The sequence below is a fragment of the Neltuma alba genome, unplaced genomic scaffold, assembly GCF_004799145.2.
Source record: "Neltuma alba isolate B1F8T4 unplaced genomic scaffold, ASM479914v2 tig00012126_pilon, whole genome shotgun sequence".
Lineage (NCBI taxonomy): Eukaryota > Viridiplantae > Streptophyta > Magnoliopsida > Fabales > Fabaceae > Neltuma > Neltuma alba.
Genome location: NW_021636678.1, coordinates 43,401 through 64,540, shown reverse-complemented (window position 1 = coordinate 64,540; position 21,140 = coordinate 43,401). Strand labels below are relative to the sequence as shown.

Below are 21,140 nucleotides of genomic sequence, written 5' to 3'. Positions count from 1 at the left end.
TCTGTTTTGGTTACTTTCCTTAATTACTTCAATTAATTTGCACGACACGTAATCTTCATCATTATCATTATCCTTTATGATCATTATTATTGCTTCTTGGTAGTGATTCATTTAGTTTTCCTGTATCCAAATTAAAGAAAAATTCATGGTGTTTTCATATGTCATGCACGACAAGGGGGCAGATATAAAGGCATCCTTGAAAGTAAATTTATCTTCATGACGACAGCATTCCAAGTTGGTGACCAAAAAAAATGAAAAAAAAAGAAGAAGAAGCAAAACTACGGTTATAATATAAAGAGTTATAACTACGGTCTCAGTCCAGAACCAAAAGTAAAGAGTTATGTAACAAAGAAGTGATATTTTTAATATGTGCGATGTGTGTAAAAGGTGCTAAGAGATAAATATCTTTGAGTTTTCTGCTTTGCGGTGTATGTTAACTGTTGACTTTATTGAATCGTGTGCATTGACACATATATAAAATCATTCAAAAATTAGAAGAAAAAAGACTCACATGCTAATAATTGGATTATAATTGCAAAATGATTGACTTCATTTAAAATCAACATTAATTGATACGAGCAAAATATCATCCCGTGATAATTGTGCATGGGGAAAAGGTCAAAACAAAATGAAAAGTGCTAAATATATAATAGTATAATGAAACGTAAAAGTATAACGTTCAAGGCCCCTCCCCAATATTTAACTCTTCCTTTAATTTTCTCTTTTTGGTTTTAAGGCGGCCTAGCAAGCTGGCTCCGGAATAGCAGACAATTCGGAATAGCGAAGAGGAGTGTTTGGGAGATTAAGCTGATCAATGAGGTCCATGCATGGCCATGCATGGAATCGCAATAGTGACGGTTCATCTTTGGTTTGTGATATTTTGTGAATGATTTGTACCAAGACAATATATTATTGGTCCACGATGTCCGTTTTGGTGCTAACCTCTAATGCAAGGTATGAATAGAGAGAGGGAAATAAAGAAAGAAGGAAACAAAGTCGAAATCTGAGTTTTCCTTTCCTTTGCGTTAAAAGCCATATAACCTTTTTTAAATGTGTTAATTTCACTCTGGTGTCATAAAAAAGTAGCTAACAAAATTATGAAGGAGTTGGTTCCACTTGGCTTAATATTGTGAGCTTTGGAGCTAGTAGAGATAATTACTAACCAAAAAAGGGCACTAATAAGCCAATATATGAAATTATTGCCATGACCAATATAAAATATTAAAAACGAATTAACGGTTGGCCACTTGGCCTGAGCCTTAAAACCAAATCAAAAGTCTTTCTAAATATGATATATTATTAATATAATTTTCCCTGCTGATCCTTTTCTTTTTAGATATGGTTTATTATATATATACACACATACTAGTTAATTAATAGGGACCTGACCTGAGTAGTTGTATCAAAATAGTAAGTTGATTTGAACTCCGTCTAATCATATGTTTTGAATAAAAAAAAAAGCACTAAGGCACTAATAACCAATCGTGAAAAGAGAAAAGGGGGAAGGAGAGGGGAAGATGAAGATAATGGCAGAAACAGATGACTCACAATCAGAGGATAAGCATTCGAAGGCTTTACGCAAATGAGTGAGCGAAGGCTGGCCCTTAAAAAATTAAAGTAGCCATCGATGATTGTGTCCAATAAAGATATATAAAGGCACATATAAGTCCCCATGCCATGCATCGCACTGGCACATTACATGGTTATATTGCGTGGTGGTTCCCTTGGTACACTCCAACCAAAACTCCTTCATAATACATATCAGATAGAGAGATAAGGCTCTCTGATGTAATGAACCACTTGTTGCCCTTCTCCTTTAACACTAAATAAAGCTCTCACTAACCCTATTATCACTAACATTTGTCAGCTATCCAAAGCCATGTCTTCTTCAATATTGCCTCCTTTTTCTTTTCTTTTTCTTTTCTCAATATTGATTCAGTAATTATCCCTACCACGTCCATGTGTATAAAATGGGGTTAAGGGTCATTTTTCCCTAAACGTATTTATTTGCGGACGAGCTGTGGATATTTGAAAGGTTATTTTAGTTCAAAATCGGTCTGAAAATTTTAAAAAATAAGCAATATTACCCTTTTTATTAAAAAAAAAAAAACTACCATTGACCATTAATATTTTGAATGAAAAGAATAATATTGTTCCTTTTTAACACTTTTGGAATGATACTGAACCTCAAAAAAAACTTTTAGAGATTCGTAACTACTCCTTCATCAACAGTTAGGCTTAACCCTATAATAGAAATAATGCATCATTTATTACGTGCCTATATAGGCGGAAGGGAAAGAGAAGATAAATTAGTATTGCATTGATGGATATATTAGAGATATGATTCTCCAGTTTCTTTAGTGTTTTTTTTATATGTACTCTTTTTAAATTTTGGAGAAAAAGGGGCATTTTAGTGGCTATAATCTGAGGAGTGAGCCAATGATTGCCTCATAATGGTGCTATGTTCATATCAATTTGGGTTTCTTTTGAATTGATTTATCTTCAAATCGCTGCCTCTATACCATGTGTCGTGCACCATCTTTTATGGAGGGTCCCATGCTTACCTCATATACTTTATTTCAATCATATCTTTCACTTGTCTTCCTTTTTATTTTGTCTTTTCTCCTTTTCCTTGTTTTAAACGCTTCCGTCATCATCTTATTAATTACTTGTATATGGTTTTTTGGTGCTTCTTTATTTAATTTTCTATACAGTCCCATCCATCTATCGTTTTCCGCCGCATGATTAATCACAGATCTTGTATACGTTCACTCTTCTTCCTTTTTTTCAAAAAAAAAAAAGGTTTTTTACCCTTTTGCTTGGTCTCAAATGAATCAGGGATAAGAAGATAGGTTCATATATTATATGAACCTTATTCAACTCTTCATTTCATTGGCGTTAAGTGTATCTTCATGATCTCACAGTTTGCCCTACGCCGTCCATGATATAAATACACACACACACACAGTGCAAATTTTGCTGCAAGCTACCAGAGAAGAAAATCAAAATGATATATGATTGATTAGATGCACTATAATTTAAATTTTGCCAGAGATATATCTGCACTTAGTTCTGTTTAAGTTCATGCTTTTGCTTTAATTTAATATATTATCTTAGGGATGACTGACATTTATGATTTTGTCTTTTTATTACCATTATTGTAATTAAGTTTTAGTATTTTTGGAACCTTATCTTGGCAATTTCCAAAGAATATTTTCTCATCGCTAGATCGTGTGGAGAGGGGGATGGTTTCTACATATTTTGGATTTTTATTTTAATTTTTTGCTAATGACATGTAGAAAAATGCGAGGAGGGAAAGAGACTAGTTCATTCGTATTTGGAAAATACTTCAAAGTTCTTTTCATCACAGCTAAAAAACTACTGAAAAGACCACCGAGCGCGTACAATCACTTGAGAGGTAGGTGAAAAGGATTGGATTATTAATGGACGTACAATTATTTTTTGATTCAACATTATTTTTCAATGATAGGGAAAACTATTTTCTAGTTTTGGTGTTACTTGGAGCAAGTGCTTTTTTCATTGAAAAAAATAAAGTAACTGCATTTTTAGTTTAAACCTAACAGCTATATATTCTTTGATTATACAAATTATCTCAAACTTATAAATACAATTCTCGAATATGTTGCAAAAATAATTTTTAACGACTAAATTTTAAGTGTAGTTCTTCCATAGTTTTGTAATATTTTCCAATTGAAATATGAAAACTTTTTATGCACTTCCCCTCCAAGCATTGAGGGGATTATAAAAAATGATTAAAAAAATTTTGCACTAATTTGAGGAGATATTGGAGTATATATAAGACTGAAAGTAACATACGATTTTGACAAATGTAAGAACATATCGTCAGTATCACTTCGTAATTTTTGCTTATTTGTTGGAGTCGCCGGCCAGTCCCATATGAATATTTGACTTCACTTTAAAAAAGGAAGCACCATAATACTATCTTGGATCATTAATATAAGACCTTATTTGGTTTTTAATTTGGTCTTAAATATAAAATCTCAGTTTACTTTGTTTCTCATATTTATCTTTTTTTTTTTCTAAAGTAGTCTTTGTAATAATGATAGTTCTAACTCATACACTTGATTAGTAAGGATATTTAGGAAAGACAATACCTATTTATTACAAATAATTAATTCAACTAGTCTTTTTAATCTACACAAATTAGTCAATTAACTCTTATATTAAAAATCGGAAGTAGTATTAAAATCTAATAATTAGATTATTTCATCTAGAAATTCATAGATGAAGTACGAACGTTATTTGAGAACTTTGTTATTCGGACTGCATTTGACTGCTGCAGAAAGGCACAAATGACCTATTAACCAAGCAAACTAAAAAAATCACATGACGCGGGGTCAACGGTCGTGTGTCGTGTCGTGAGGTTCAGGCAGATCTTGGTACCACCTTGCAAAAGCGTTTTAAGTGGTAGCATGAACTCTTTTATTACTATGAAATTGTTACATACATAAATCTCTTTTCGCTAATTTTAACAAAAGAATTATGAATTTTTAGATATCTATTTAATTTGAAAAAAATATCAAGCAACTTTTTGAAATTTTTATTTTATTTTAAAATAAATTCTCATAAATTTTGTTACTGTAAACAGATATATATACAAAATGTAAGAAAAGAAATTAAGATAAAAGTGCTGGTATACTCTGCTCACCTGCTTAATATAGTTAACGCTAATTGAAGACACTTTTAGTAACTAAGAGCCTGAGAAAAAAGGTAACTGAAAATATTTTCTTTAAAAAAAAAAAAGTACAAATCGTGAGAAGGAAGTAAGGAGGAGGGATTTAAGAGAAGTGAAAGGGAAAAGAGGCAGAAAATGGTCCAGATTTGGGCGGCTCTTTTTCATATGTATGGGATAGCTGGTTTTGAAGAAGATGGATGATGGTCCACACAGCTGGATCGAATTGCATTGCATGCCTTGTTCTACTTGGCTTCCATTTGTATTATTGTTGTTGACCCCTCCCCACAAAACAAAACTCACATGGAAACACATTGAGATTTTTATGTTGAACCGAACCAGAATATACGTATTACAAACGAAAATAAGTGGCTTCCATGTTTTACCCCTTCTTTTGGCAGATTTTAGACCATTCACTTTTCACCCAAACTCCAAGCCACCCAAAACATATCCCCCACTTGTCTCCCTCTCTACCAAAAATGCCAAAAATAATTCAGATGAGTCATATTAAAAATTAAATGCTTGGTTCCCTTCTGTTATATTGGTTAAAACGGTAAGCAACTTCATTCTTGTAAGGCGAAGAACGTAAATCTTGAATACCGAACAGTTTCCATGTAGAGAGCTTTAAGCTTTGAGTTTGTAGGGAGGATTTTAATCATTAAATTAATGTTCTTGACCTTGTAAGAATTAGTGTCAGGTTTAAAGTACTAATAATTTAAATCCACGAAATCTTAGGGTGAAGGCAATACGTAGATGGATTGTTGCAAGAAACAAATAAATAACAACAAAAACCGTACACAGTGAATAATATAAAACGCGCGTACTTTTTTGTCTGGATACAAAAGCACGTCCAAATTCCAAACACGAACAAATTGTCTCGTTATGGTCGGTGCGGTTTGTTTACAAGACATGCACAAATATCTTTATTCCAAACAACAGGGGCATGACCGTAACTATGAAGATTGCGGCACAACTTCAACTAGATAATACCAATATAATGCAAAAGAAACACCACACACACACGTTTAATATAAAAGCTAGTTAAAAGATTTAATTTAGTTTTAAATGTAAGATTTCAATTCACTGTTTTTCATTTTTTCTCGAAATATTCTTGTTGCTTGTAAGGGTTTCCACTAAGAGTTAATTCTAATCATCCAATAATATACGTCTACAAACAAGGTCTTATAATTAGGACTAGAGGTAGTACATGATTGAGGAGAATATTTTAGAAAAACTAACACATTTGTGACAAATAACTAAATTAATTTTTTAAAATTAATTATCTAGTCTTTATATTAATAAGGATGGGAGGTAGTATTTTAATGTTGTTATATTTTTCTGAAGTTTGGCAATTGTTGTTTTAAAAGGATGGACCATAGATTATGGGCTTGTTTGGAGCTCCGTTCAAAACGGGCTTTTAAGTAAGTTCACGTAAGCCGAGACAAAACTCTCCTCATATACTTATCTCGTATTCCGTAAATCACGTTTGAAAAGCTATTTATAAGTCAATCCAAACAAGCCCTATAAGATCGACCATTGAAGCTTCTAACTCGGGGGCCTTTTGGGTCACCATGCCTTGACCCACGAGGTTCTATGTGAACTGGAATCAATAAAGAACTCAAGGAATGTTAAGTGGGTTAGAAATGGTTCCGGTTCATGACCCTATCATGTTGGGCTATTTCAATGAGTTGGCCCATAATTTTAAGAACCTTTTTTAATCCAAACAAACCAAACACAGCATTGTTGGCCCAAAAGGAAAAAGGAACAAACTTGGGGTTACGCCCTCTGTTGTACAAACGACAAAATTTTTTTTTTTTTGCCAACACAAACGACAAAAATTTAAGATCCAGCTGTTTGAGCAAATGAGAATTTAGAAGAAACTTCCCATGTTCAGTCAGTTCCTCTTAAATATAGTTATAATATTGTACCAAAAAAATATAGTCATGATACAAAAAAATAAATTTCTTCTATTTTTTATATTTTGATTTCTGACCTGGTTCAAAAAGCATTTATAGTTTTTTTTATCAGATATAATTTTATTTGTAGAAGATTTTTAAAAGTGTTAGTTACCGGTTGTCGAGAGAATGTTTTATGCAAGATTAGTCCGAGAGAATTCAAATATTAATGATTGCCTTTAGGTATCACCAACAACTATTTTTCGACAGTTCAACCAAAAGGTCTTGTTTGTTAGGACAAACATTCATAAATTTTCCTATGCTTATTTGGCTACTATTTTATTATATTTATTTGAACTTTCATCTTGACAAAACTTATAAGGAAAATGACCACAAAATACCGTCTGAATTTTAAAATAACAAAAAAAACATCCAAATAAGCAAAATGACAGAGAAGGCATCAGGTACCAATATGGAATTTTGATTTTTGGCTTAATGACTGCCCTGATGAGTGAGGTAAAAAGGAGCTGAAAGTGAGAAGAAAGCAAACAGAGGAAGATGTTGATGAAACACGGGAAGAAAGAAAGAAGAATGTTGGAAATGCTATTATCTTATTCTTTCGCATCGCTGTTCTGTAGACATTGTTGATTTGTGGGTTTTGGTTGTGGAAAAGAGAATTTGTAGTAAGAGAGGGAGTGAACCTGTGGGATTACGTGAGTGAGTAGAAGTTGATGGCGGGATTTGGATTATTCATTTTTGTGGCTGCTTCATGGTGAAATAGGAACAGGATTATTGTATTTGAGGGTTTATATTCAGTATTTGATGAATGATAAAGCAGAAATCAGAAAATGGTGGTAAGCAATTACATAATGTAACTGCTGTCATATGCCTACTGGTTTTTGGTAAATACCATTACGTGAATGGTAGATTTTATTAGACACGTAGTTAATTATGAAAGTTAATAGATTAATGTTTACTATAATGTACTTCAAGTGCACGTTCACTAAATGATTTATTTATGCTTATAAGTTGTCCTTCCGATGAAAACAGGTTTACAAAACCCATTAAAAAAATTGTCACTTTCACTATAAAAGTTATAAATCCCATTATGTGTTTTGTAAAATTTAGTGTGAGATTTTATTAGTGGTCAAAAACAAGTTACTCATCCCCCAAAAATATGTTGCAAAACTTATTAACAAAGCGATCACTTTTACTATGAAAGTTGTAAATCCCAATATATGTTTTGTAAAATTCAGTATGAACTTTTATTGGTTTTTAGAAACAAGTTACCCATCCCCTGAAAACAGGTTGCAAAAGCCATTTAAGAAGTGGTCATTTTCACTATAAAAGTTGTAAATCTCACTGTGTGTTTTGTGAAATTCAGCGTGAAATTTTATTGATTTTTAGAAACAAGTTGCCCATCACCTGAAAAGAGATTGCAAAACCCATTTTAGAAGTGGTCATTTTCACTACGAAAATTGTAAATCCCACTATATGTTTTGTAAAATTCAGCATGGAATTTTATTGGTTTTTAGAAACAAGTTGCCCATCCCTTGAAAACATGTTACAAAACCCATTGAAGAAGTAATCATTTTCACTACGAAAGTTATAAATCCCATTATGTGTTTTGTCAAATTTAGCGTGAAATTTTATTAGTTTTTAGAAACAAGTTGCTCATCCCTTGAAAACAGGTTGCAAAACCCATTGAATAAGTGGTCATTTTCACTACGGGAGTTGTAAATCCCACTATATGTTTTGTCCAATTTGGGGTGGAATTTTATTAGTTTTTACAAACAAATTGTTTATCTCCTGAAAACAGGTTGCAAAACCCATTAACAAAGTGGTCACTTTCACCACGAAAGTTGTAAATCCCAATATGTGTTTTGTAAAATTCAGGACAAATGGTTTAATAATACTAAAAAATCAGACAGTTTCACATTCCCTGAAAACGGTTTTATGTGAAGAACAGAGACAGAACTAGAAAGAGGAATGCTAGACAATAACATTTTAAGCTTTGGGGACCCATTGAAAATGCTCTATGAAGAATAATATTTAAGCTTCCTACTTGTTTATCATAGTTGGCGTCACTTCAGTGACCTCTTCGACAGCAACAACCTTAGGGAATACAAGTTATTTCAGATAGGACAATGTATTTCAACAATGGTAACCAAATTCAGCAACAGCAATCTATTCTTGTGACGGCGGCAATGTGATTTCAAAGAGTAGCTTTTGGAAAAGTAAAGTTAGATAAAAGTTAAATTGGATTTTGGATTGGAGTTTAGAAAAGTTAGTTTGTAAAAGTGAGATTGGTAAAAAGTTGTTTAGATTATGATTGAGTAAAGTTAAGTTTTGGTTATAAAATTACCAAAATAGGTATGAGTTTTAATAATAATAAAAATAATTTTACATAATACAATTAAATTAAAATAATTTAATATTCAAATTGAATGAGTGAATTAAATTTTAAAACTTTATAAAAATCATAAACAATATTGTAAATATAACGTGAAACACGAAAAAAAATGAATTGAGATAATATAATGAAGAAGTAAAATTTAATGAGCGAAATAAACTTAAAAAATTTAGAGAAATCATAAAAAATATTTTTAAATATAAAGTGAAACATGATAAAAAAAATGAATTGATATACTGCAATGAATTTTAAATGAGGAAAGGCAGGAATAAATAAGGAGAGGCAGAAATAAATGAGAAAAGGCTAGAATAAAAATACATCTGACAAGAAAATAACTTTTCAACGGTCCAGTATAAACATGATGCAATTTTAAAAAGCTCCTCCCTTGTAGCTTATTAAAACGCACGGTCTGATCAATGATTTGGAGCTGAAGTGAGATGGCCCAAAAACTGTCCCAAACACCTTTACACAACCAATCGGGCTTATCAACTACTTAAATCTCATTTTGGCCCACAAAACGCCCATCCAAACAGGTAGATTGTTGGCCCAAAAGGAAAAGGGAAGAAACTTGGGACTAAGCCCTGCATTGTACAAACAACAAAAATTTCAGATCCAGCTGTTTGAGCAGATAAGAATTTAGATAGAAGAAACTTCCCATGTTCAGTCAGTTACTCTTAAATATAGTTATAATATTATACCAAAAAAATATAGTTATGATACAAAAAAATAAATTTCTTCTATTTTTTATATTTTGATTTCTGACCTGGTTCAAAAAGCATTTATGGTTTTTTTTATCGGATATAATTTTATTTGTAGAAGATTTTTAGAGTGCTAGTTACCAGTTGTTGGGAGAATTTTTTATGCAAGATTAGTCCGAGAGAATTCAAATATTAATGATTGCCTTTAGGTATCACCAACAACAATTTTTCGACAGTTCAACCAAAAGGTGTCATTTGTTGGGACAAACGTTGAGGAATTTTCCTATACTTATTTGGCTATTATTTTATTATATTTATTTGAACTTTCATCTTGAAAAAACTTATAAGCCCAGCTATTAAACAAAGGTACACAAGTTGGTTCACAAAAATGAAATTACATTTAATCAAGCTAGGGTAATCAATCATCATTCATGAAAGCACGCGGTAACACCAAACCAAGAACAAGAAGTAGGGCAAAGCAAAGAGGTTCTAATGCCAATACACTATCAATTAGCGATTCGAAATTAGCTTTGGCCCAACTCTCATCAGTGCTCATTGGCGGTGTGTCCTTGGAGCGTCTAGCAACTGTCTCCATGGCATGTGAGATTGGTACTAGGGGTGGAAATAGACTAGATGGCCTATCAGGAGCCTACGGTCTGACCTGTATTTGTTCTGACCTGGCCTGATCTGTTTTTCAAAAGAGACAGGCTCAGACCTATTTAAAGGTTTGTTTAAGTTTAGGCCTTCTTCAAAGCCTGTTAAACCTGTTAGGCCGGCCTGGACCTGTTAAAAATTTATAATTATAATATATAAAAAAATTAGTTGATGGTATTGTTAATGTGTTCTTTTAATTTATTTTTTAATTTTAATATATAGTTAATACCTTAGTTCTTCCTTAGATTTTGAAGTTTAGTTGACAAGTGAAGATAAAAATATAATTTAAAATAAAAATATCAATAAATAATATGATCTTTAAATCTTAAAAATATAAATAAAATAGGAAAGAAAAATTTGCTCCAAGAATGATAGATTAATTAACTCATGTATTATGTTAATTAAATTACGATACTCTCTTTATTCATTGTAAAATCAATATTTTTTTCTCTTTATTTATTTGTCTTAATTTTTTTTTGTACTTAAACGTAGTCTTGTCTCAAATTTTAACATACAATTAGAACCAGTTTTCAATAATATTCTTGTAAATTGTAATTAAGATTTAAAACAGTACTTATGATACTAAAATTTAAATAAAAGACAAGACTACAAAATTAATTATTATGTACGCTTTTTTTAATTTTAGCTTTTTTCTAAAAAAAAGTCATTATAATTTGAATTCTTTAAAAATACAGGCTTTTTACCAGGTTTTAGGCCAGGCGAGGCTTTTATACAGGCCAGGTTCAAGCTGAAGGATAAGCCTGTAACAAGCCACAGGCCAGACTCAGGCCTATAGGCTACAAAACAGGCCTGGCCTGACCTGTTTCCACCCTTAATTGACACCAAGTTCTCCTTCAAATAGTGGCGTGTGGAAGAGGTGCCGTTGATGCAGTAGGCGAACTTTTTTCCATGGGAGACTAACGGAGTTAGTAGGAGGTTAAGGGTCAGTTTGATATGAGAGAAATGAAAAACAGTGGAGAGAAAAAAAATTTTGATGAGCTCGATTTAAAAAATTGATGAAGTAGGTTTAAAAACTTTTAATTAATTTTTATTATTATTTTGTCTTACATTTTTTTTCTTTATTTAAATTTTTATAACTCCACTTTTTAATTTTTTTAAATCGACCTCGTGAAAATTTCTTCTCCCCTCGCCTTCTTGCTATTTTCCTCATACCAAAAAGACAGTAAGTGATGACAAGTGATCTTGTGTAAAATAAATATAGGTGGTAGAATTTAATTAGTTACTTGGACCTACTTAACCTAGCTAACTTGACTTAAGGTTTTCCTCCCCCCTAAGCACAAATATCTTTTTATTAAGAGCAATCCTATTCGAAACATTTCCTGATACTAAATGTGAACATCTTTTTTTTTTTTTTTGGGTAAACACGTGTATCCTTCTATCAATCTTGTTGAGATACTGTCAGGCACCAAATGTAAGCGTTTCTTTTAGCGGAGATTTGAATATTAATTTATCATATTATGAAAAACTAATTCTTTTTATTAGACTCAATTCCGTGGAGCGCGAGCCCCTACTTAACCTAACCAACTTTATCCTAAAAGAAAAATGTCGCCTTTAAAATCCCATCGTAGGAGGGTTACGACATCTCAATATGGGCCTGTCCTGAAAAGGCGGAATCTTCAAGACACTGAAAAAACAGGACAAACAAGTTGAGGCTGGCCCAGCCCATGTATGGTATCAGTTGTACTCGACGGGAGAAATTCTATGTGACGCATGAATAAATATATTTAATTATACACAAATAAAAACAGCACAATAATTTAACGTTGCTTTCTATTTGAATATTATACTATATGCTGCGTGAAAAGAATATTATCCTATGGTCAACAACGGTTTAACCATCACTTGCCCCCCCCCAAAAAAAAACCCAATGGTTTGAAACCATCTTGAAACTAGAAAGTACTTCTTTTTTAATTAGACATTCATGCTCAAGCATTCAATAGTATTCGCTTGGACGAGCATGTACTTTTGCGATAGAATGCGTGTAATATTCCATCAACTAAAATCTCTATTAGTTTTGTTTTAAAAGAATCCCTATTAATAACTTTGGAGGGGGCAGGCATGTTCATTCTAGCCTTTTGCATTTTTAAAGCGAAGGAAGGCGAAAAAGTAAAGCCAAATATTATCACTGAACTCCGGGGCCAAGCGCACACAGAGTAATTGGGATCCGACATTACATTGCTTCCTGAGCTTTTTCATCAGATGTCTGGGTTTTGGCTTTACTACGTTCTGCATCATAAATTCCTAATATTAACACCAGAAAGTAGCATGCGAAGGGTTCAAATAGCCACATTCAGAAAAAACACGATTAATACCATAATGTGGCGAGCCAAGGTTTGAATCCCCGTTAGGAGAAGTGTCCACATTTAATATACAGTAGTGCCTCGAATATGATTGTCTCTAATAGGAGAATACCTATGCTCTAGCGAGAGAAAAAAAACACTATGAGACCAACTCATAATATACATGGATTTCAATCGGTCTTGACGTCAGGATTTTGGATAGAAGACTCATACAACACGTTCTTGGCTCCGGTGGCGTCCAAAATCTTCTTGCTCAATGCTTCCTTGGCCAAATCCCCACTCGTATACATCATCCTCAATCCCCACCCCACCAATTCTGGGCACAATACCTTCACTACGTACGACATCCTGAACCATCCTGGTACCGTGAAATGCCTGTCTCCCCTCGCCACGCTCTTCACTATTGCTTCTGCACACCCACTTGCTGATCCCACCGGCACCGCGCTCACTTCCACCTGCATCACCATTAACAGTATTATGACTTTCTTTCTTAATCCCTAAATCAATCAAGAAATGTCATATATATATGAATACTGCTTACATCTCTTAGATCCTGATCTACCATCACCCTTCCTTCGCCCATCAAGTACTTCCCCTTGGTTATTTCAGACTCCATGAAGCCTGGGGTTCCTATGGTTATGCCTATATCAGACCCAACAACCACCCTCAATGCCTCGTACATGGAGACTAAAGCGGCTTTGCTTGCCTGAACATAGCACGCATTAGAAATTGCAGAGAATGAACGTATGGGCAGAAAGCATTATGTGACATGGCTTACACTATCCACGTTTCTTCTGGGTGCGGGCATCCAAGAATCCACAGATGACATTACTACGATTTTGGCTCGGCTGGTTTTTAGATGCGGTAAAGCAAAACGAGTCGTGTACACTGATCCCCAGAAGTTTGTCTCCTGTGAGGACATACATAAGACAGAACATTGAAGAACAGAGAAGAGGAAAACAGAGTAAAATATGTGTAAAAGATCCTCATACCATAATTGGCCTCAAGTTGGTGATATCAGTTTCTTCTTGGAACAACTTGGAAGTGGCAACAGCCGCATTATTAACCAAGTGATCCACTGCACCAAATATTCTCAGAAAACAGGTGCAATTTTGGGGTTAATATTCTCTACTAACTTCGCATCAAAACAAGATAGAGAGAGAGAGAGAGAGTGTTACATCTTCCATAATGATTTACAGTTTCGTCGACCATTCTGGCACACTACTCAACCTGGGAAACATCTGCGCGTATTATAATAATCATCCGATCCTTAATATAAGACCTATTTAACTAATTTGATTAGATTAAGGAAGTTAGATAAGTTAGTTAATTATAAAAAATATGACACATTTTTCTTAAAATATCATAATCATTTTTTTTAATACCCTCTCTTCCTCTTCTACTTAATTATGGCTGAGGGAATATTCATAGGGGTAATTTAAAAAAAATTAATGAATATGAGAAATAGTTCTTATATTTAGGATCAAAGCCAATTCAACAATTGGGTCTTAATAGGAACGAAGGACCTAACATCCGGAGATCCAAATTCTCGAGCTCTATCCGCAACTTCCCGCAGTGCATTCTCCCTCAGAGCAGAGTGCGCTAAACGAGCACCTTTTTTTACCGTACTCGTATGCCAAATGCTGCAAATTGAACAGAAACTGATGGTAATGAGCAGAGCCCGATGATTCTTACAGCAATGAAATAGTCCTCGAGGAAAAGGCCATAGAAGAACCACATCACAGCTTTTGCGGACTGAAACATGGGCAGAGTGAATGGCATGTATTCCACACTCTGTCTTAACAACGATTAGTGCATGCAAAAAAAGTAATTTTTAAAAAATTAGAATTTGAAGAACAAGTTTCATACAATGATTAAGAGAGGAGCACCGAAGACACTGATGTCAACCACGAGGCAAATCCATCCGATAATCTGATAACGAGTGTTTCCATGTGAAAGATACAGTGTGGACAGAAGCATGGCTCCGACCCCAAACACATTCAGTAACAGAAGAAGCTTAAACGTCGCAAGCTGTGAATTGTTCTCAGAAAAGGAAAAGTCAAATAAAACCGATAAAAGAAGATTACTGATAGAATTCACGGTGAAATCAAATACATGTACTTATATACCCTGAGCTTCTTGGGAGCATAGAAAAGGAGAATGGCAAGGTAGATTATCTCGACCACAATTCCATAAGAGTTAATGGTGATGAGAAGTAAGGTCGCGTTGACGAGCGCAGCGTATATCCGAAGCATGCAGCTGAATAGGGCAACCACAGGAGGGTATGACTGAAATCCTTCAGCAGATTTCTTCTTGTATATCAAATAAAAGGTCGGCCTGCAATGTGTAATTATGATATTATGATTAAATCATTAACTAACCTACGTAACCCTGATTAGTCTGGATAATTTAAATCATCCAACATGAAACCAAAATGAAGTTTCGGGACTTACATGGGAGCAAGGAACACCATGAAAGAGATGATGCCTGCAATAATAGCACGATAAAGACAAGAGAAATCGATCACTTCATTCTAGACATATCAGGATGACGAGTCTTGGAGCCATAAAATTTCCCAGCAATATGTACATGCAAAAATAAGCATGCTTCAAGCCTATCACATCTATTTCCCTTTAAAAGCTATATTTGAGATAACAAAGCCATGCAATTAACTATATGCTGTATGAGAAGAAGAGTAACAAGAAGAGAGAAGAAGATGGATGATGAGGAATATAAGAGGACGTGAAACTAATAAACTGAAGCGATGAGAATATAATACGTAAAGATATAAATGTAAAAGGGAAAGCGTGTAATAGTTAACATGTGTATATACCTAGGAGGCCGAAAATGAAAGCCAATTGGTGCTGGTGAAGGGCCATTGTAGATTGTTTTTGGAGATGATGTCTCTCCCTCTGTGTGGAAAAGAAGTGATACTAGCTGAGTCCTCTCCCTCTCTCTCTCTCTTGCAGCGAAGGCTCAAGGATATGACCTCTTGTGCCCCTTTCTCTCTCCTGTTTGTGTGGATGTACAATTTGTGGAGAACTCTGTGTTTCTCTCTAGCTGCGCTATCTATGGGACTGAATAAAACATGGGAGAGATGAGGGATATATTTAGTGGAGCTTTGGGGGGGGGGGGGTTGCGTGGAAATGGGATCGACATGGGCGTGTGTGTGTCTGTTATATTGCATGGACAATATTGAGACCACATGAATAAGTGATGATTGAATTCCTAGAAGCTGCTTTCGGAGGCTATGGCCATGGGGTACACAAAACTCATGCACTCATAATCGAAAATATATTAAATAGCCAACTCACCGCATTATTGACGCATAATAAACAAGCTGTTGTAATGTAGTTCTACAATTATTACGTGGCCCACCCCCAATTCACTTAACCCATTTAGTTTTATTCACTCCTTTCTAGATTTCATTTTCTTATTTTCATCTCTCCACTGTCAAAATGTTTAGAGCATGCTATACGCATGGTGCTTTTCTAGAATCTCGTTGCTATATTCAGTCCAAGAAGTTTGTGTTTATTAAGCTATACGTACAGCGCTCAACTTTTAAGTTTTTCACTAAATTAAAATACTTCTATGAAGAATATTTTAGCTGGAAAAAAATTTAAAAAAATAGTACCATAAATTATATATTTTTGAAATAAAAAAAGGAGAGAACTTTTTGTTGTTTACTTTACAAAGTCTCGGAAAAGTCTCCCTGGTGTAAGTAGTACAAGTGTATATTTAAGCTTTTAAGAAAGCTCCCACCTCTAAAAGGTGACTACTACTCATTGACACCTTTCTATATATAAATTGTAAATGGAAAATACATGAACAGTGACAAGTAATTTTGTTTTCATATATTATTTCAATTCAATGCTACCCTTTCATCAATATCTATTCCAAATTTAAAGACCGCCTCGCAGCCTATTGATTATGACCTTATTTGTTCAGCTGACAGCGTACTTCGGTTTAAACTCATATACTGTTCAGACCCACAAATCATTAGAGTGCACTTTAAGTTTTTACACGGATATGGAAAGGTAATAACAAATTTGGCCCTATTTCATTAATTAAGTTTTGTCGCTTTCTTTTTTATTTTGATAAAAAAATATTCATTTAATTTGAACATATGAAACTCATTTTTCTCCCCCTGCGTCTAAGAAAATATCTGATTAAATTATATAACCTCAGACCCCAACCAAAAGTTCACCGCACTAGAAGCAGCCCAGGGTAAAATATTGGATTTATATTGAGTGTTTATCAGATCTGGATCGTCCAGATTTATTTTTGTTTTTATTTTTATTTTTTAAAAATAATTATTTAATAATATTAAATCTAAACTGTTTAAATCTAATCTAGACGGTCCAGATTGTTTATTAGGTGATGAGTATTGGGTGCTCATCATCTTCTGAGCACCGAATGGGGATCCTAAAATATTTGAACGGTGTTAGTGTGTTCATGGCTTTTTCAGGAGCATTTTGATGCAGAGCGGAAGCCGCCAAAGTCCCCCGGCCAAATCCCCTCCACTAATGACAAAAAGCAAAGTTCATTAAATCGCACTCCAAAGTTGACACGTGTAATTAATAACCTGGTAGACCAAATCACTGTGATTTTTAATGGAGCCCTATAGTGGGATGATTCATATTATAATTTGTCAGAGAAATGTGATATTGCGTTCTATCTCAGACATCTATGGACCCTCCACACGTGAACAATCGAATCAAAGTCGACCTGGTTGACGACGCCACGTGTCAACCTTGGATTATAGTATAACCTAAAATGGTGCTACTTTTGAAGCAGTTTGGCTCGACAGTGCAGGGGATAGGTCCTTCAGAGATTAGAAAATACAGAGAACAGGGAAAAGCGAGAGGCTTTTTTAGAGCCTTGGTTAGTTGGGAATCTCAGTTGTTGGTTGAGGGAGACAGACATACATGACGAGGAACCAAAGATCAGATCGTAATTTTATCCTCACATCATGATACGTAGTAATCCTCCGGTGCTTAATATAAGATCCATTTAACTAATTTGAGTATATTAAGAAAGTTAGGTAAGTTAGTTAATTTTAAGAAACGTGTCACGTTTTTCCTAAAATACTATAATCATCTTTCTTAATACCTTATCTTCCTCTTCTACTTGATTATGATTGATGGAGTATCCATATGGGTAATTTAGAGAAAATTTATAAATATGATAAATGGATCTTATATTTAGGACAAAAACTAACTCAACAATTGGGTCTTATATTAAAGACCGGAGGAGTATTTTACAACATTATAATTTTTATTATTAGAGCCATGTCATCGTACGTTATTTCTTCAGATATATTACTCCAATCCTAAATATAAGACCCATTTTGTAATGTAATTTGCACTATAAAATGAGTCTTATATTAAGGATCGGAAGAATATATGCTGATTGATTGATCCGTAAATGTATAAAATAATGTGTAAATCATTATGTTAAAATGGATTTAAAATTATAATCCTAGGCATTTATATATAATTAGGTGATTCTTGCGTATCTACCATGATTAGCATTAATTGTGTTTCGTCCTCGTGTGAGATTTGTTTAATCATCTGGGAACTCAGACATTTTTTTGGCCGTAACGAGCTTCCGGGTTTTGCCCCTTCATGTCCGAGCACGTGAGCTTATCTCGTTTATTTTTTTAATAATACTTTATGAATAAATTAATGTTTTAATCTTCAGACCTAAGCAGCTTGAGGGCATGAAATAATTATAATTAGAGGACTCCCCAATACTAGGGGGGCAAGTATCCACCGTGAAAAAGCATCACAATTATGCTATATAATACTCCTCCGATCCTTAATATAAGACCCATTTAAATAATTTGATTAGATTAAGGAAATTAGGTAAGTTAGTTAATTATAAGAAAAGTGACACATTTTCCCTAAAACACCATAAACATCTTTTATAATACCTCCTCTCCCTCTTCTATTTGATTATACTTGAGGGAGTATTCATAAGGGTAATTAAGAGAAAATTGATAAATATGAAAAATGGGTCTTATATTTAGGACCAAAACTAACTTAAGAATTGGGTTCTATATTAAGGACCGGAGGAGTACTATAATATTCATTTGAATTAATTAACTATATATATATATATATATATATGCAGCTCTACGTACGTACTAATGCTAATACCAATTCTTGCACGTACGTGAACTTATGTGCAAATTAATTCACCGCAATCAAATTCTCATCCAGCATTAATTATCTCGACCTTGTGAAAGAGATAAAATCAGATTCCAAGAGTAGTAACTATCTTCATTTAATTTGATTAAGAATAAACGTAGAGAGCATAAGTTCAGGTTAATAATATATATAGTGCGACACAGCAAATGGCCCTTTCAAAGAATTTGTGAAGTGTCTAAACTAGAAAGGAATGCAATTATTAGTAATTAACAATGATCAGTAGTGGCCGGATCATTAGTACTGTGATGTGACCTCAGCTTCCTTTTAGGATCGTTCGGCGAACTAACCCACACCACTTTTCAAAGTTGAAATCCTTAGTACTCTCTTTAACCGCAAAGTACCCTTATTTTTTAATTTTTTTTAGATAATCAAAACCAAATATTCATTGTAAGTCATTTGCTATATGAATGGCATGACTGAGACAAGAATTACTGAGAAATTAGATGAGATAAATATAAGTTACATTGTAATTCTTCAATTCTTTTTATATTTTTTATCAAGTTAACTAATGGTTATGTTATTTTTAATTTATAGGCATTTTAAAATAGTGTGTCATATGACAAGCACATAAAGTCGTGATTTCAACCATTGAGATTCAACTTCAGCATCATGTTAAAATTGAAATTAGTTAAAGATAATAAATATATAAAAATTATAGTTTTTTTAAATATCATTATTATTTATGGGGGAGATAGTATAAGAGAGAATAAAGAAATGAATGAATGATCTTTTAGAAAATGAAATAATAAATATATTGGATATTAAAATAAATTATTAATGGAAGCAAAATAAGAATTTGTCAAGAAAATTTGAAACATTCCGAATGTTCCTTATAGATAGGGACAAGGTAGAAATGATAGTTATTTCTTATAATAAAGGACGAATAGAGTATTATAATTTATGAAAATAAAATCAAAATAATAATAAATGAAGAATAAAATTCAACATTTATATGAAACATTTCTTTCTATCCTATAAATGAAATCAAAAAAAAATTTCTCTATCTTATGAATCTTTATAAATAGAACCTGAGAAGTACATAGTCAAAAGCCAAACTCGTACAATTCAAATTACTAACAATAATTGAGCATCATCAGTACGTATGGCTTAGGTATAGGAATTCATGATTTTTTTTTTTTAAACCTGAGGAATTCATGAATGATGGGCTGTTATTTGACTCAATGGTTAACAGAAATTATACTATGACATCCTCGGTCCTTAATACTATCTTTAATATTTAATATAAGATCTAATTGATTAATTTGTAGAGACTAAAAATATTACTAAATTACTTTAAGATATTTATATTTATTGTTTTCTCTCAACTAATTTGTTTCATTTATAAATTGATGTATAATTTAATAATACATAGAAGTATTTTAAAAAGATTATGTAACATATGCTATAATTAAGTAGTTTAGTACGTAACTTTCTTAATTTCTTTAAATTAACCAATTAAATCTTATATTAATAATCAAAGGTAGTATAACATCTAGTTTATAGTATCATTTGAACTACAAATTAAATGTTATATTAAAAATTCGACGTAGTATATCATCACTACATACAGCAACAAAAACATAATATATTTGTCTATGTGACTGTGATTAAAAAGAGGCCCACATGAGAAATTGAGAAAACCCCAACGGCTCCATATATGTGGGAGCGTTAAATAATTTCATTGTGCCTGTCAGTCACGGTTGATATCGCACAGGCAAAAGTGACCACACCATTATAGCTCGCTACGTACGTACTGTTTCTTCAAGCTTTGCAAGCCTCCACTCAGAAAAGTAATTAATTGCTGTTTTTAGGTCAGATTTGTTCTTCTTTCTTTCTTGCTGCTGCTGCTTCTTCTTTTGGCCTTGTTCTTGATCGATCCACTTAAACCTTTTCTCCAGAATTGGGGTTCCTTTGTTCCTTATTATTTTCATCTTCTCGGATTTATGTCCAGTAAGAAGCATTAAAAATTGAGGATAGAGATTGGGAGTGAGATTGAGAAAATCTATTAAAAGAGTATTTAGTATAATAAATTGTTTGTTACATGGGATTGGTTAAACCCATGTATATGAGATTGGGGAATACCATGGAGGGAAGTGGCATGATATTCCCCAATTCCACCTCTATGGGTTTGCCTAATCCCATATAACAAGTAATTACTCATGCTAAATACTATTTTAATGATTTTTTTTAATTACAATCTCAATTCCTATCCCTTATTTTTAATGCTTCATAT

General features: G+C 33.2%; 1 pseudogene; it reads right to left on the bottom strand.

Moving 5' to 3' along the window:
* Nucleotides 1-12,865: 12,865 nt before the first annotated feature.
* Nucleotides 12,866-15,574, bottom strand: LOC114723220 (11-beta-hydroxysteroid dehydrogenase 1B-like; annotated as a pseudogene).
* Between the last annotated feature and the right edge of the window lie 5,566 nt (nt 15,575-21,140).